Source organism: Schistocerca gregaria, chromosome 6 (genome assembly GCF_023897955.1).
Source record: "Schistocerca gregaria isolate iqSchGreg1 chromosome 6, iqSchGreg1.2, whole genome shotgun sequence".
In the NCBI taxonomy this organism is placed as follows: domain Eukaryota; kingdom Metazoa; phylum Arthropoda; class Insecta; order Orthoptera; family Acrididae; genus Schistocerca; species Schistocerca gregaria.
Genome location: NC_064925.1, coordinates 364,777,668 through 364,796,977, shown reverse-complemented (window position 1 = coordinate 364,796,977; position 19,310 = coordinate 364,777,668). Strand labels below are relative to the sequence as shown.

At 42.3% G+C, this 19,310-nt stretch overlaps 1 non-coding gene across 1 annotated transcript; it reads left to right on the top strand.

The window, feature by feature from the left end:
• Positions 1 to 312: 312 nt before the first annotated feature.
• Trnai-uau (transfer RNA isoleucine (anticodon UAU)) lies at positions 313 to 387 on the top strand. The gene has a single exon. It is a non-coding gene; the product is annotated as a tRNA-Ile (tRNA).
• The last annotated feature ends 18,923 nt before the right edge of the window (positions 388 to 19,310 follow it).

Here is a 19,310-nt window from a genome sequence, read left to right as displayed (position 1 = left end):
TAAATTTCGCGTCTGTAGCACGTCATCTTCATGATGTAGCAATTTTAATGGCCAGTAGTGTATATGAAGATGGTATGTAAACTTTCGGACATGTCCGAAAGTACAGATACCATCTTCATATAGTTACGGCTAACTGGCCATTGACCTTCTTCTGTGCTGGATGCACACGAATTGCCCGAACTCTTGCGGGACTCGGCAAGATTGTGTGCTGCGGGTATTGAGTGTAATGGGCAGGGGCACTACGAATGTGGGAATGTGGGTCTCACGGGGAGCGTGCAAGGGATAAATCCCTGCAGTCGTACTTTGCTCTGTGCCCTCGGTGGCTCACGTGGATAGAGCATCTGCCGTATAAGCAGGAGATCCTGGGTTCGAGTCCCGGTCGGGGCACACATTTTCAACTGTCCCCATTGACGTATATTAACGCCTGTCGACGGCTTAGGGTCTTGATTAATTATCATTTCAACGAACATAATGGCTATCCAGCTGACGTGTGCAACACTTAAAACCACATGAAAATTTAATCAACGACTACAGCAACTTAAGACGAATAACTCCGCAGCTGATTCTTGCAAAACTCAAAACTGCATTCACATTTTAACACAAGTCCAAAGCCACTCAAGATAAACGTCAAAGAATTCCCTTCAAGGAACGGAAAAGCCAGAATAAGAATCTCGAGCTGGCCACAGCACAATCCACCGAAGAACTCTCCCAGACAAGCTTCTGCCTCCGTGCTGCCGCCTCCGCCTAGAGCTCACGCACCCCCAGCCCTACGCAAGACGGCATTGCTCGTTTACTTTGCGCGACACATCAAACCAGCGGGTCTTTCAACTAAACCTCAAACTGACCTGAGTCGAAAGGCCAGAGATACTTGCACCGAGTTCCATACGGCACAGCACTTTGACCGGATGTTATTTGAGAAATTCTGTAAAGTCACTGCCTAGCATACTTTGCAGATTGCTTGCGTTAGCTGTTGTCAAGCTAATGCGGCGACAGGCTACATTATCTCGCTAGATGAGGGCGATGATCCTGTGCCTGTAGTCTGAGGTCGCTGGCAGCCGCCACTCATTACAGTATTTGAGGCCGTGATTTTGCACTTTGAGCGTGACGACAGTAGCTGCTATCGTCTTCTTTGACAGCTGCTAATCTGTCTTCATTAATGGCGCCTAACAAGACATCTCTTCCATCTATCTCAACATCCAGCTCTCTCCTTTCTCACTCTTCCCTTGGTCGGCATTGGTGATCTTTTTTCATCTTGTTACTCAGTCAGGTTTGTTGCTATACTTGTCTTGTGACTTTTCTCTTTCAAACAACTGTTTCTTGATTTCTTTCAGTTATTACTCGTTAGTTCCAGCCTCTTTCGTATCGACTGCTGCACCTTACTCCCTCTCTGTTTCACTCGCTCTACGGCACTGGCCCCTCGCTTAGCTTGCATTTAAAGCGAATATCTCGCCCAGCGCGAAGTAGAGTACCCTCTGTAAAATCGATTTCGGATTCAACTCGGACTTAGTGACCTATTTGTTTTCAACTCCCTTCAGTTGCTTCTGACTGACAAAATTAGGGACTATTGCACTTCCGATTCAAAAATGAACGCGGAGACGTCAACAAGCTGCAGTTAGTAGAAATTCGGACATCCATAAAAGGATCGATTCTCGGCACATACAACAACTTCCACTGTCACAAGTTAAGATCTCGCCGGGAATTCTAGATCTATGTAAACTCATTAAGTGGGTCGTGGGTTTCTATTCATTCACTCATCGACCAGCGTAGTATGACAGTAAGAGCAAACGGAGCGTTCATATTTTAAATTTCGCCTTAAACAATTCACACAGACAGATCGTAAAGGCATAGCAGCGTTTGACAGTCGCATGGACTCCCGTACGGAGGACATAGAAATAGGCATTACTGGCGTTGAGAAGCAAGGACGACACCTGCCCGTGGACCACAACATCATCAGCAAACAATCCCTGCTCATCCTACGCACAAGATGGTTTTTGTATATAGAGAACAAGGGCAGTCCTATCACACTTCCCTGGAAGATTCCAAAAGATACCCTTTTGTCTGAACACTCGCCGTCTAGGACAACATACTGGGTTCTGTTATGTAAGAAGTCTTCAAATCACACGCACATCTGATAATCTGTTCCGCACGTTCGGTTCTTCGTTAACAGCCTGCTACCTGTGCTTTTTCCCAGTCGCTTGGCTCTTCGCGCAAGAAGGTTACAAGAACGGCGCCACAAAATTACGAACAAATATCCTTAACATCGGTTTGCTGTAGACTTCTTGAATACATTCTCAGTTCGAATATAATAAGTTTCTTTGGGAAGGAAAAGCTTCTGGCTACGAAGGACAACGGTTTTAGAAAGCATATCTCGTGCGAAACAGCTTGTCCCTTTCTCACAAGATATCCTGAGCACTATGGATGGAGGGTAACAGGCTGATTCCATACTCCTAGATTTCCGAAAAGCCTAGTTGATAAAATTTTCTTGTAAGAGGGACATAAATGCTGCATCTGATTTACCTGGATTAATTCTAACCCATCAGCTGTAGTCTACATACCGATCACACACCCCTGTGAAACAGTTCCCACTTTTTTAAAATTGCAGACTTGTTAACTTAAGTGTAAATAAATGAATGTACCTGTCGTTGATTACACCACTTTAGCTAGGGGACACAAGGAATTTCTTTGAAATTCACTAGTTTATTCATTAAAACATAAAACATAATTGTAGCGGAAATAGCTATGTCAGCACCTCTAGCAGGCAGCCATATTCGCGAAAAAACAGTATATTCCTCTAAATTCAAGAATAGCAGATCAAACTTAATTCTACAGTATACAGGGTGGTCCATTGATAGTGACCGGGCCAAATATCTCACTAAATAAGCATCAAACGAAAAAAACTACAAAGAACGAAACTAGTCTAGCTTGAAGGTGGAAACCAGATGGCGCTATGGTTGGCCCGCTATATGGCGCAGCCATAGGTCAAACGAATATCAACTGCGTTTTTTTTTTAAAAAAAATAGGAACCCCAATTTCTTATTACATATTCGTGTAGTACGTAAAGAAATATGAATGTCTTAGTTGGATCACTTTTTTCGCTTTGTGACAGATGGCGCAGTAATAGCCACAAACGTAAAAGTACTTGGTATCACGTAACATTCCGCCAGTGCGGACAGTATTTGCTTCGTGATACATTACCCGTGTTAAAATGGACCGTTTACCAATTGCGGCAAAGGTCGATATCGTGTTGATGTAAGGCTTTTGTGATCAAAATGCCCAACGGGCGTGTGCTATGCATGCTGCTCGGATCCTGGACTACATCATCCAAGTGTCCGGACGGTTCGCCGGATAGTTACGTAATTTAAGGAAACAGGAAGTGTTCAGCCACATGTGAAACTTCAGCCACGACCTGCAACAAATGATGATGCCCAAGTAGGTGTTTTAGCTGCTGTCGCGGCTAATCCGCACATCAGTAGCACACAAATTGCGCGAGAATAGGGAATCTCAAAAACGTAAGTGTTGCGAATGCTACATCAACATCGATTGCACCGGTACCATATTTCTATGCATCAGGAATTACATGGTACGACTTTGAACGTCGTGTACATTTTTGCCAGTGGGCACAAGAGAAATTACGGGACGAGGACAGATTTTTTGCACGCGTTCTATTTAGCGACGAAACCTCATTCACCAAGATCGGTAACGTAAACCGGCATAATATGCACTACTGGGCAACGTAAAATCCACGATGGCTGCGACAAGTGGAACATCAGCGAACTTAGCGGGTTAATGTATGGTGCAGCATTATGTGAGGAGGGATAATTGGCCCCCATTTTATCGATGGCAATCTAATCTATGCTGATTTCCTATGTAATGTTTACCTATGTTACTACAAGATGTTTCACTGCATGACAAAATGGAGATGTACTTCCAACATGATGGATGTCCAGCACATAGCTCTCGTGCGGTTGAAGCGGTACTGAATAGCATATTTCATGACAGGTGGATTGGTCGTCGAAGCACCATACCATGGCTCGCACATTTACCGGATATGACGTCAACGGCTTTCTTTCTGTGGGGAAAGTTGAAGGATATTTGCTATCGTGTTCCACCAACAACGCCTGACTACATACGTCAGCGCATTGTCAATGCATGCGCGAATATTACGGAAGGCGAACTACTCGCTGTTGAGAGGAATGTCGTTACACGTATTGCCAAACCCATAGAGGTCGACGAACATCGTTTTGAGCATTTATTGCATTAATGTGGTATTTACAGGTAATCAAGTTGTAACAGCATCCGTTCTAAGAAATGATAAGTTCACAAAGGTAAATGCATCACATTGGACAACCGAAATAAAATGTTCGAACGTACCTACGTTCTGTATTTTAATTTAAAAATACCTACCTGTTACCAACTGTTCGTCTAAAATTGTAAGCCATATGTTTGTGACTATTACAGCGCCATCTGTCACAAAGCGAAAACAATGGTCCAACTAAAACATTCATACTTCTTTACGTACTACACGAATGTAATAAAAAATGAGGGTTACTATTTAAGAAAACGCAGTTGACATCTGTTTGACCTATGGCAGCGTCAGCTAGCGGGCCAACCACATCACCATCTGGTTTCTCCCTTCAAGCCAGACGAGTTTCGTTCTTTGTAGTTTTTTCGTTTGACGCTTATTTCGTGAGATATTTGGACCAGTCACGATCGATGGACCACATTGTATATCAACAAAATGGTTCAAAAGACTCTGAGCACTATGGGACTTAACATCTGAGGTCATCAGTCTCCTAGAACTTAGAACCATTTAGACCTAACCAACCTAAGGACATCACACACATCCATGCCCGAGGCGAGATTCGAACCTGCGATCGCAGCAGGTATATCAACACATTTCACGATGAAAACTGCTACTTTCATCTGTGGTCTCACTAGCAGATGTTGTGCTCGAGGAATAATCAAAGCCCCAACACTTGCATTATATGTCTACTCGCCGCCCAGAAATCAAATCATACTAATTTTACAAAGTTGTTCTTTGGAGCTAGAACTCCACACCCTTTCGAGTCTAAAAACAAACTGCGCTTCAGTATCGACAGCCGAGACCAGGTTACTATTCGTCATACCCACAACTTCTTAATACAGCTTTGGGCCATTCGTTCATCATTAATAAACTGGGTTTCATAATAAATCGGGCTCAAACGCGGATCAAATTGATATCAGACACTATATATTTACATTAGTGCAATGCCTGTAATTGACAGTATATATATATATATATATATATATATATATATATATATATATATATATATATATATATAAAATGAACAGCTTCTTATAAAATATTACTTAACACTAATATTCTGGTATAAATATAGGACATATTTGATCTATACATTTTTAATAAATAGTAGGAATATTGAAGTTTAAAAGTAACGCAATCTAGTTAAGAATGCTGAGGATTATGCACTAAATGTTTGTACGTTATGGTGGAATCTCCACCTTAGTCACTCCTGGAAAGAGTTCCATCTGTACTCAGTGAAGAGGCCTGCTGAAGAAACCCCATGAGTCAACTCAATTTAGATGGGCAAATATCTGCTTCGGCTATTAATTACTTTGACCAAAAATTGGTACAACAGAGCGAGTTCAGTGCAATAGCACCCCTTTCAGCTTTCGAGACTAGAAATACTTTGGTTCCATTTATACGCAGAGGTATCCTATCCTGCAGTATTTCTAAATGAACCGCCACCAAACATTTCCAAGCTGGGCTTGCAAACCTACTGCCTGCAATTAATTGTCTTAAGGGCTCTATGTTCAGATTTCTTAGTCGGAGCTCCTCATATTGAAACCCGACTTTCAGAGTTCCCTAGTCACTGTCTGCTTCTTTTACTTCTTCTGCGCTTCAAGGCTTAGGTACTTGTGCCTGTTACTTTTCAGTGCCACCGCATTCTGGTTCTTCCTATGTCCCTTCTTCTTCCCACGTACAGCATGGCCAGACGTGGAGTTCTCTCTGCACTCACTATTCGTAGGCGATCTTTCAGTAATGCTTCATTTATTCAATCTTTTCATTAACGTTATAAATATCTAGTTTGTTCCTAATATCTTCATTTCTAATTCAATCTTCTCTGGCAGCATCTCTCCCTTTCTTAAGAATTCTCATTTCTGCTGCTTGTAGTTTGGTTTTATCGCCTTTTTTAGGGATCCGTGACTCACGTCCATATAACATTAAAGGTGTAGCCATGGTTTTATAAATTTTTAATTTTGTGCCGTTCCGCGTTTTGTTTTATCAATCCACATAGTGACTGATACACTACAGGCCATTAAAATTGCTACACCAAGAAGAAATGCAGATGATAAACCGGTATTCATTGGACAATAAATTATACTAGAACTGACATGTGATTTCATTTTCACGCAATTTGGGTGCATAGATCCTGAGAAATCAGTACCCAGAACAACCACATCTGGCCGTAATAATGGCCTTGATACGCCTGGACATAGAGTCAAACAGAACTTGGATGGCGTGTACAGGTACAGCTGCCCATGCAGCTTCAACACGATACCACAGTTCATCAAGAGTAGTGACTGGCGTATTGTGAAGAGCCGGTTACTCGCGAGCATTGACCAGACGTTTTCAATTGGTGAGAGATCTGGAGAATGTGCTAGCCAGGGCAGCAGTCGAACATTTTCTGTATACAGAAAGGCCCGTAAGGGACCTGCAACATGCGGTCGTGCATTATCCTGCTGAAATGTAGGGTTTCGCAGGGATCGAATGAAGGGTAAAGCCACGGGTCGTAACACATCTGAGAGGTAACGTCCACTATTCAAAGTGCCTTCAATGCGAACAAGAGGTGACCGAGATGTGTAACCAGTGGCACCTCATACTATCACGCCGGGTGATACGCCAGTCTGGCGATGGCGAATACACGCATCCAATGTGCGTTCACCGCGATGTTGCGGATGAGACCATCATGATGCTATAAACAGAACCTGGATTCATGCGAAAAATGGCGTTTTGCCATTCGTGCACCCAGGTTCGTCGTTGTGTACACCATCGCAGGCGCTCATGTCTGTGTTGCAGCATCAAGGGCAACCGCAGCTGTGGTCTCCGAGCTGATAGTTCCTGCTACTGCAAACGTCGTCGAACTGTTCGTGCATATGGTTGTTGTCTTGCAAACGTCCCCATCTGTTGACTCAGGATCGAGACGTGGGTGCACGAACCGTTACAGCCATGCGGATAAGATCCCTGTCATCTCGAATGCTAGTGATACGAGGCCGTTGGGTTCCAGAACGGCGTTCCGTATTACCCTCCTGAACCCACCGATTCCATATTCTGCTATCAGTCATTGGATCTCGACCAACGCGAGCAGCAATGTCGCGATATGATAAACCGCAATCGCGATAAGCTACAATCCGACCTTTATCAAAGTCGGAAATGTGATGGTACGCATTTCTCCTCCTTACACGAGGCATCACAACAACGTTTCACCAGGCAACGCCGGTCAACTGCTGTTTGTGTATGAGAAATCGGTTCTAAACTTTCCTCAAGTCAGCACGTTGTAGGTGTCGCGACCGGCACCAACCTTATGTGAATGCTCTGAAAAGCTAATCATTTCCATATACATCATCTTCTTCATGTAGATTAAATTTCGCGTCTGTAGCACGTCATCTTCGTGGTGTAGCAATTTTGATGGCCAGTAGTGTATTTATTAATCTTATTTTCTATGTCCTTCTCCATGTCATAGCTTATATCGCATCCCGCTCAAGTGGTGTATTATCTTTTATTAGTTTTGAGCGTGTGTTGTATTTCCCATGATGAACCATGTTTTTAATTATCTTTTTGACTGTTTGCTTGCCTTGAAATGTCTGTCCAAGTTACTCAGAATCTCGTTTTCCACACTGTAAATACAGAACTGCCCAAACTACAGCAAAAGTGTCCACAACGTAATCCCTCACATGGAATGCGTTTAACCTACAATTCCGCCTTCTGGAATCTGCAGTGAAACGTACCATGTATCTAGAGATAAACCACAGGACAGTAGGTCTGGCAATCTGCGCTTGGCAGTGATCACGTTAATGTCTCAGTGTAGAAGTTCATGGTCAGAGTTCGCTACCATGTAGAGTTTTAAGTGAAAAAGTCTGCCTTAGTTACTCGCGCTGTTAACGTCTTCGTATTGCAGTCCGCAAATAGCAAGTCCCAGCTAGCTAGTCAGCGTATGAACTTGTTTAAGAGTCTGGTTGGAGTTGTCTGTGCTAATTTTCTGCGTTAATTAGTTACAGAAGAACGCAGCGACTGACTCTGACAACTTTTATAATCAGCCATTTACCATCATATAATGTTTTATGAATATGAAGAGATGCGAGTGACGCCTTCTCTACAGCACCGTGCAATAAAGAAATTTTTGCAGTCCGGACTTAACTTACTGTATTTATTAACTTGGTTTATTGGAAGTATGTCTTGAAAGCAACTGAACTGATCAGAGAAGAATTAGTAATGATATTTATTTTAGTAAGTAATTAATAACCTGAAAAGGAACGTGGTGGAATGAGCTGGTCATTGCAAAACTGTGTTCTAGCAGTATTAACTGGGAAATAACTCTAGTGTACATCAATGGTGTCGTGTCCCTCATTGATTTATTGGGTTAAAATTGCTGCATATGTCGGGAAAAAGGGACTTTAGATCATCCAGCATTGTCGAGGACTTTGAGCAGTAAAACACGTCAGTAACGTCACAGCGTACAAATTACTTTCTACGTTTATAGCAGCGAATTATGAAAGCTACTTCTTATCTGAAAAATAAAACTACTTACTTCGTTCTGTGGTATTGGAAGGAAAGTTCGATTAGGAGTTCAACGACGTAGCATCTGAGGAAGTTGATCAAATACCTATAATATAATATAACCGCAAACCACTGTCGTGTAGTAAGGAGATCAACTCTCACATATGCCTGCTCTGCTGTACCAACTAAAAGAAATATGTAGTTCACATATGGTGTATGTGTTTATTATTACCACAGCCATATTTAATGCTCAAAATGTTGATCTGGAGCACGATTCCTGGTAGACAAAATGCTCGTTCAGTTTCAGTTGGACTTACCGTAGTAAAAGTCTGTCTTACAAGATATTTCTTGTCTTTGGGAGACTGTGGTGCTTTCTCATAAACTTCTTGCTTTATCTTACCACACAGATGAACATCTAGGGCTATGACGTCTGGTGAGTACGTAGACCATTTTCCAAACTACCGATACAGCTATTCTGTACCGAGCTAGAGATATAGAACTATGAGGCCGCCAATACATACGCACAGCCTCGTCTGGCACACCGCAGAGCTGTGCAGCAAGCTCCAGGTGACGGACTTCGTCTTGCTTCTGCATCTACATCTACATCTATATTCTGCAAACCAACGTTAGGTGCATGGCAGAGGGTACATCCCATTGTACCGGTTATTAGGGTTTCTTCCTATTCCATTCACTTTCGGAGACTGTAAAGAATGATTATTTGAATGCCTCTGCGCGTGCAGTAATTATTCTAATCTTATCCTAACGATCCCTGAGTGAGCGATACGTAGGGTGTTGTAGCATATCTCTATAGCAATCATTTAAAGCCGGTTCTCGAAACTTTGTTAACCGCTTTTCTCGAGATAATTTACATCTGTCTTCAACAGTCTGCCATTTCAATTCCTTCAGTATCTCTGTGACCCTCTCCAACGGTTCAATCAAACATTTGACCATCCGTGCTGCCCTTCTCAGTAAACGTTCAATACCCTGTGTCAGTCCTATCAGGTATGGGTCCTACACATTTGAGAAATATTTTAGAACCGGTCGCACGGATGATTTGTAACAATCTCCTTCGTTTACTGATCGAAGTTCTCCAACATTCTACCAATAAACTGAAGTCTAGCATCTGCTTTTACCCGCAACTGAACACTTGTGATCATTCCATTTCATATCCCTATAAAGTGTTACACCCAGGTATTTGTATGAGCTGGCTGATTCCAACGGTGACGTATTGGTATTATGGTCATAGGATAAACGTTTTTTTCTTTTTGTGGGGTGCAGAATTTTACGTTTCTGAACATATAGATCAAGTTGCCAATCCATGCTTCACGTCGAAATCTGAATATTTTTGCAACTTCTTTCAGACAGTACTTCATTACAGGAAACTTCTGCACCACTTCGTTCAGCGCAGCTTATACGTGCACTGATGGCGTGGAAAGCCACCATAAGGAGGCTGTTAACTGCGGACTACATTACTTCCCCATCTGGACATTCTGATCCTTTCATCGACAGACACCAAAACACGATGTGCCGTGGACACTCAATTTCGCAGCCACCGCATTATAGCACTCTGAACACGATCTTCCAACTTAGCAATCGCTATTTACCGAATAGTTGGACTATCAAGAATGTCTGTAATCGCTACTAGAAGTTATAGTGATGATATTGTAGACTGTCAAGAGACAGCAAAGTTTTCTAGATTTCATTGTATTAGGTTAGGGCACCAAGCGCCACGCACTAGACTGTACAAAAGGTAAGTATGATGTTTTAACACATTCTTAATAAATGTTACTTGTCATTTATCGTTGTGGTGCCACATTTCTGTTACAGAGTGCGCTGTCGAACATGTGTTTGATAATCACAGCGCGCATTTACTATATCAGAAAAACTCTGGAACTGTTGAAGTTAGGGCTGAATTAATAGTAGCATTTAGTTGCTACATTCACAGAAACAACGATGTCAAACTACCCCGTTAAGAAGGTCTCTAATTATCTGTGGAAAATGGGAGGGTTATCCATCACGTTGGTGCAATACCTATTGCCTTATGTTCAATGGTATGTCTTCCAATGTCTGCGGCAGCATATCTGTTAGCAACAATAGATGCTTGTTGCTATTAACAGCTCATAAATGTTACAGGGATCTATGACACGATTTTTGAAATGCCCGCATGACACTTTACAGACCAAGGTCGTTATTAACCATAGCCCTCTGCCATCGAGGACCTTCAATGACCACCTTAGTGTATGGTGAAAACTGATTAGCCCACTATTTGTAAATATTGCTTCAATCATAAACAATATCTTGTACAGAAACGCCTTATTGTGTGTAGACACCATTAAGAGAAGTGTAGTCGATTTTGAAAGTCAATGTCAGAACCTACTGATAAAGCGAAATGTGGAAAGTGTGAAATGAACCATGTATACAGGGCGATCCGATGATAATGTCACAAACATTCAGTAATGACGGAGAAGGGTAAATTTATCAGTTTGCGAATGGGAACTTAGTCCGAAAACGACCGAGTCGAAATTTAGAGGCGAAAATCATTCTGAAGCCTCTGTCAATGGACCTCTCCTACTGCAAGCTCTTTGTTCTCCATATTTTAGGAGGATGTTGTATTAGTGGATCTTCTGTTGTTGTGGTCTTCAGTCCAAAGACTGCTTTGATGCAGTTTTTCACGCTACTCTATCCTGTGCCAGCCTATTCATTTCCGAGTACCTAATGCAACCTTCATCCTACTGAATCTGCTCAGTATATTCATCTACCGGTCTCCCTCTACGATTTTTACCCTCTGCGCTTCCCTCCAATACTAAATTGGTGATCTCTTGCTGCTTCAGAATGTGTCCTGCCCACAGATGCCTTCTTTTAATCAAATTGTGCCACAAATTTCTCTTCTCTCCAATTCTATTCAGTGCTTCTTCATTCGTTACGCGATCTACCCATCGAATCTTCAGCATTCTTCTGCAGCACCACATTTCAAAAGATTCTATTCTCTTATTCTCTAAACTGTTTATCGTCCATGTTTCACCTTCTTACACGGCTACACTCCATACAAATACTTTCAGAAAAGACTTCCTGACATTTAAATCTAAACAGATGTTAACAAATTTCTCTTCTTCAGAAACGCTTTCCTTGCCATCGCTAGTCTACGTTTTCTATCCTCTCTACTTCGACCATCATCAGTTATTTTGCTGCCCAAATAGCAAAACTCATCTACTACTTTGTCTCATTTCCTAATCTAATTCCTTCAGCGTTAACTGATTTAATTCGACTACATTCCATCATCCTCGTTTTGCTTTTTTTTATGTTCATTTACAAACTCTTTTGAAGGCACTGTCCATTTCGTTCGACCGATCATCCTAGTTCTTTCCTGTTTCTGACAACTTTACAAAGTCATTGGAAAACCACAAGGTTTATATTTCTTCTCCCTGGATGTTAATTCGAACTCCATGGATTTTAATACCTACTCCGAATGTTTCTTTCGTTTACTTTACTGCTTGCTCAATATGCAGAGCGAATAACATTGGTGTAGGCTACAACCCTGTCCCACTCCCTTCTCATCCACTGCTCTCCTTTCGTGCCCCTCAATTCTTATAACTCTCACCTAGTTTCTGAACAAATTGTAAATGGCCTTTCGCTCCCTGTACTTTACCCTAGCCACCTTCAGAATCTGAAAGAGAGACGTTCTCATATACAGCGTATATACAATCCTGGAAATTGAAATAAGAAAACCGTGAATTCATTGTCCCAGGAAGGGGAAACTTTATTGACACATTCCTGGGGTCAGATACATCACATGATCACACTGACAGAACCACAGGCACATAGACACAGGCAACAGAGCATGCACAATGTCGGCACTAGTACAGTGTATATCCACCTTTCGCAGCAATGCAGGCTGCTATTCTCCCATGGAGACGATCGTAGAGATGCTGGATGTAGTCCTGTGGAACGGCTTGCCATGCCATTTCCACCTGGCGCCTCAGTTGGACCAGCGTTCGTGCTGGACGTGCAGACCGCGTGAGACGACGCTTCATCCAGTCCCAAACATGCTCAATGGGGGACAGATCCGGAGATCTTGCTGGCCAGGGTAGTTGACTTACACCTTCTAGAGCACGTTGGGCGCCACGGGATACATGCGGACGTGCATTGTCCTGTTGGAACAACAAGTTCCCTTGCCGGTCTAGGAATGGTAGAACGATGGGTTCGATGACGGTTTGGATGTACCGCGCACTATTCAGTGTCCCCTCGACGATCACCAGAGGTGTACGGCCAGTGTAGGAGATCGCTCCCCACACCATGATGCCGGGTGTTGGCCCTGTGTGCCTCGGTCATATGCAGTCCTGATTGTGGCGCTCACCTGCACGGCGCCAAACACGCATACGACCATCATTGGCACCAAGGCAGAAGCGACTCTTATCGCTGAAGACGACACGTCTCCATTCGTCCCTCCATTCACGCCTGTCGCGACACCACTGGAGGCGGGCTGCACGATGTTGGGGCGTAAGCGGAAGACGGCCTAACGGTGTGCGGGACCGTAGCCCAGCTTCATGGAGACGGTTGCGAATGGTCCTCGCCGATACCCCAGGAGCAACAGTGTCCCTAATTTGCTGGGAAGTGGCGGTGCGGTCCCCTACGGCACTGCGTAGGATCCTACGGTCTTGGCGTGCATCCGTGCGTCGCTGCGGTGCGGTCCCAGGTCGCCGGGCACGTGCACCTTCCCCCGACCACTGGCGACAACATCGATGTACTGTGGAGACCTCACGTCCCACGTGTTGAGCAATTCGGCGGTACGTCCAACCGGCCTTCCGCATGCCCACTATACGCCCTCGCTCAAAGTCCGTCAACTGCACATACGGTTCACGTCCACGCTGTCGCGGCATGCTACCAGTGTTAAAGACTGCGATGGAGCTCGGTATGCCACGGCAAACTGGCTGACACTGACGACGGCGGTGCACAAATGCTGCGCAGCTAGCGCCATTCGACGGCCAACACCGCGGTTGATGGTGTGTCCGCTGTGCCGTGCGTGTGATCATTGCTTGTACAGCCCTCTCGCAGTGTCCGGAGCAAGTATGGTGGGTCTGACGCACCGGTGTCAATGTGTTCTTTTTTCCATTTCCAGGAGTGTATGAACTATACAGGCAAGCTAACTACAGAAGATTCATCAAAGAATTTTCTGGGTGTTGTGATTCAGAAAAACATGGTATACAGTGCTAGTATATTTTGTTTTGATCAGATTGTTACCCACATTTTACTTTATGTTTATTCGGACTGTCTGTTGCGTTTCGTTTTATAATACTATAACTTTGTTACAGAAAAGTGAACACATTTTTTTACATTGTTTCAACTTATCAGAGACCGTTCGTTACTAAGCCTCTGGTAATTCATCGAGGGTGGGACAGCAGCCGGATATGGAGTAACTGAATGGCGTAAATCGAAACCAACAATTACGCTGTAATACAAACGTCGTTGATTCAAAACATTCTATCTGTTTCGACGAGAAAAAGTGTCGTCTTCAAGCTCCAAGCTAACCTGTCATCAACGCACGAAGCACAATGATAAGGACCAATGAAGTCTTCAAATGTGAATACAGCAACTTATTAAGCGTGTTACGTCAGCATCTGTAACCAACAAAGTCGAGTGCAGAGGGGCCAAAATCAACTGAGTTCCGTAACTTCCAGTAACAAACCTGCCAACGGTCGATCATGCACATGCTGACGTAACATACTTAATAAGTTGTAGGGTTTCCACTTGAAGACTCCTTTGATCTTTGTCACTGTTATTATCTCGTTGAAGGTAAATTTCGCTTGGGACCCAAGATGACGTTTTTCCACGCCTTTAATATTTGCACTACTCTAATTTTTTTCTGCGATGGTTGATAGACTATTTTTAAGCTCACATAACTTGGTTTCAATTAAGAATTACTTATACAATTTCTCCAATTACGCTAGTCTTGCATTAATACCTTTTTGTGTTTGATTCCCTAATTTTTATTAAAAATAAAGTTTCGTTAATCTCTTTACGACCTTAATTTTCACAAGCCCTTCGAATAAAGCACACTTTTACATACTGTACCGGCACTTAGAGTCTCGAGAGCAAAGTTGTTTCTGAGCGTGCAGCTATGTTTGCTTAGTTTCTTCAAACTAAGTTTGCAAGCGAGTGTGTAAGAAAGGAACGAAAGAAGCGAAGGGATGCAGTACTGTCGGAAGTAAAGCGGGGGACGGGGGGGGGGGGGGAGGGGGGAGGGGGGAGGGAAGGGGTTCGGGACTCGCGTAGAGGACTCTCTCGCGAAAACCAAAGGTCCGGGGTTTGAGTCGAGTTCTGCCACACAGTTTTAATCTGCCAGTAAATTTTGAATCACCTAACATTCCGCTGCAGAGTGCAAATTCACTCACGAATCATGTGTGTGTGTGTGTGTGTGTGTGTGTGTGTGTGTACACGCGTGCGAATGTGAAAGTAAACATTTAACCACTTCAAAAGTATGCACTGAAGAAAGCATCGTTGCTTCAACGGGTACATCTAGACTGAAGCGAAATGGGTTAAGGAAGCCGACTGGCTCTGAACGTGCCGCTGGCGCAGCTGCACGCGTTTCTTGTCGCGTCTTACGACATCCAATAAGAGCCCGTGGCGCGATGGCTTTGACGCCACGGATTCAGGTTATACTATGCTTCAGGCAGAAAGTGGTCTTAATCTTCATCTAAAGGTACAACTCAGCGAGCTCTGGGCTCTGTTAGCGAAGGTCTTTCCATTCATTATCAGCCTAAGATCGGCTCGAACGGCCGTGTAATATCCCTTCTCCGACGAAAGTGTGCAGTTACAAAGCGCTCCAGAGAGGCTGTTAAGAAACTCAGAAGAAACCAGACACTGTACCAACAATAATGACTAGAGGCGTAGGGTAAAACTGTCGACCTACTTACAAATTTTACTCTTTTTTTTATCCTAGGAGATACTTGGGGAAGGGTTGTATTTTTATTAACATACAGCACACATTTCACATTCTGTTATGTATTAGATCAGTGATTATTTTAACACTTAAAGAATTTACATGACTGAATCATCGTCACTCATGAGGAGGACATCGAAAAATTTTTAGTGCGTTACTTAGGACTGTAAGTTCTGAAACAAAGGAATACTCCCTATGTGTTGCTAACAGTTACGACCATTTTGGCTGTTCAGGCCGAAAGAAAGACACGCTATCAGGCTAAGACATTTTCTACCAAGGGCTCTTGTATTTCCATCAAGAAAACTACTATATTTGACTTTGCCAAGCGATGTGGTATGGAGCAAACATATACACTGTGGGTTGCTTAAGCTTTTAATCTCGTAAATTATCAGAGTTATTAAAGAAGCTGTAGTCTTGTTCCACTTGGATGAACTCTAAGGACGTCTTCCCTAAGCAAATTTTTTCTCTTGTCAAAAGAATATCATTTCCTGATATATAAATATCAAATTTGGTTTCTGAAATGGAGTTCCTTTTTTGATTTCGGTTGCCATTGTCGTGAGTCTGAAACCACTTTTTTGATTTTGTGAAGCGAAATCTCACTGTATTTTCTCTAGCTGAAATTACTTTAGGTACATTTGAAAAAAAAAAAAAAACGAAATTAATGCTCTCTAGAAATAATATGTTGTCGTCTTCAGTCTGAGTTCCGGTTTGATACAGCATCTCAGTCTCTTCATTCCCACTGTAACCTACGTCCATATCATATCATGCAGTTTACTTAATTAAAGCCCTGGAATCCCTCTACAATCTACTCTCCCCCTCTATTATATCTCTTTAAAAAAATAATGTGTAACTAATATATTTTAGAGGAAACACTCTCCTAGTAAATTTGATTGTCCTTTGATTTATCGTGATCTGTTACTGATTTTTAGTGAACTTAGTTTTTACGTTTAGCTTTCAAAAAAATACAAAACAGATATAATAAGCAAAATAATGGTTGCCAATTACGTATTATATCTGGTTTTATCGAGCGCCAGGCTCCCTAAAAATTACCGTTAATGCAATAGCGTAGTATTACTCAACTCCATTTCATCCAGTTCACTGATTTGAAATTATTACTATCACAGAAAATAGACAAGTTTTATTAAAATTATTTCACTGGATTCCTTCAATTAATCTCACTGAATATTTTTACATAATTTCATCCGCTCCGGCCATCAAACATTGTGCTGTGAAAAAATATTTTTAAATGTACCGCGTAATGGCGGCTAATTGTTAACAGTCAGAGATCACTGTTCCGCGCTCCGCAGCAGCTGGAAACATGCTAAATAATTTTCATTAAATATTCCTTTCATAAGATAAATGTGGCGTAGTTTCTTGAAATAACACACGGATATCACTTTATACCAATATATTCTTACTAGGACACAGTTTACACCATTAAATATTTGCAATTACGTTACGACAGAAACAAATGCTAGCGCAGCACAGTAGCTTGCGTACCTTATTAAGCTAACACCAGAACTAACAGAACAAAACAGACTAGACAGAAAAATGAGCATTGCATTGTGTTTTATGCTCTTACAAAGATAATAACACTTATTTTAATTACTTACACATTATAATCTCATACAATAAAAATAATGTCTTTTCTGCATCTATCGATCTATATTGTATATATTTACAGTTAGTGTTATTACCTTTCGCAGATACATCGATGTTTGCAGTTCATTACGAGTCACATACAGTCATTTTTACTTAGGTTTCACCTCGATAATGGTGAATATTGTAAAAGGGACACTACACCTCCCAACCTAGTTCCTTCCATAAGCAAACTGACTATTCCTTGATGTATCAGGATGTGTGCCATCACCTGCGGAGCGTGTACGAATACACATTTGAACTGCTTTTGTGCTCCTGGGTTTTGTCTCGGTCTTGGCTACGGTAGTGCAGTCATTGCGCTGTCGATCGCAGTGCACCCGCATTGCTTATTTCGTGCTTATTCGTATTAACCTTACTCGTGTTAACCTTATTTTGTTTTGATAACGCTGAGCTCACCTGATGGAAGTGCTACTCCTTCTGCCACTGCAATTCATTAATTCCAACTGTATCTGACTTCAACCTAACTGTCTCTCTTTTCCAAATGTCTAACTCCCCCACCTGTTTTATGGACATATCAACCCACATGCCGTCCTGTAACACACCAGATAATTTTCCCCCGCCAGTAGACCTGAATGAGGGACTATTTTATCTCCGGCGTACTTTACCCAAGACAACTGAGCTGCATGTCCCCGGGATATAAAATGGCTATAGTTCCCCGTTGTTTTCAGCCGTCCATAGTTGTAACACAGCAAGGTAGTGTTGGCTTATTATACAATGTCAGGTAGATCAATCACTCCCATTGTTCCACCTGCAACTACTGAAGAGGCTGCTGCCGCTCTTCACAACATTTGTTACACTGAGTTCTAGAGATGTGGTTGCAACTAGAGCGTGGCTGTCTGTATCAATGAGGCAAACTAGCTGGCCCATCGCGACTAGATCTTTAGTTCGTTGAGAGAAAAGGGAAAAAGGAAGGAGTGAGTTGGGGGAGGGGGGGATACTGAAGGGAAAAAATCCCATCACCAAGAAGGAGTCGTGCGAGATAAACGAAAGTTGGTAAGTGACTAACTCTCACGACCGATAAAGCGCGTATTTAAAGCAAATATGTTTTGCATCCTCATAGTATAAGAGAAGATTTAGATCTAAAAGATGACATCTATTCAAGTTTCGCGCCACACGCATGTCAATGGCGCTAGTAACGTCAGTACTAGGATGCAAAACGTATTCGCTTTAAACACGCGTTTTATCGGTCGTTTGAGTTCTGCAACACCCCAAGAAACCCGAAAACCCAAATAAGAATGTCATGATAATTTAAAGTAGGGAACAGCGTTATCCTGACAGGTACAACAACTTTGACAATAATATAACACCTTGAAGTTTTGATGAACACCAGTTTCAATAATTACTGAATATGTTATGATATAAATGTAGAAAGAAAGAAAGGTTATTTTTAATTAGCTATCAAACATTTCAGTAATAATTGCAAATCAGTACGACTAAGTTAAGTCCAAAGTAATATGTCGGTCAGAGTTAGCATTTATTGTGAAAGAGAATTGTAAACGCGGCGATAAGGAAATTCAGAACGCGTACAATGCTCGATCGTGGAAATGTTAGTCGCTTGCTAGCGTACTTGCTATCAAGTTGTGAGAGAGCGAGCATCGTTTGTTATGGTACTACAAACGGAACGCTACGAGATTGTTTCTATTTAAAAAAAAAGTACTATTGCGTGATAGAAATGCTCGGACTTTGTTCTCAGTTATTCTGACTTGAGAACTTGAACTGAAGTGATATTCTGATAGTGTACGACGAGTTGATGAACTCTAATTATTGGAGATATTGTTGTTCGACTCAATCTTCATCAAAGTGAACAATTACAGCGAAGAATGGACATAGTATTGAAGACTGCAATACCTGATTAGCCTTGAGTAGGAAACATTAATACGACCACACGAAGATAATACAAATACGCCCGATTGTAAAAGTTGTCGTAATTAT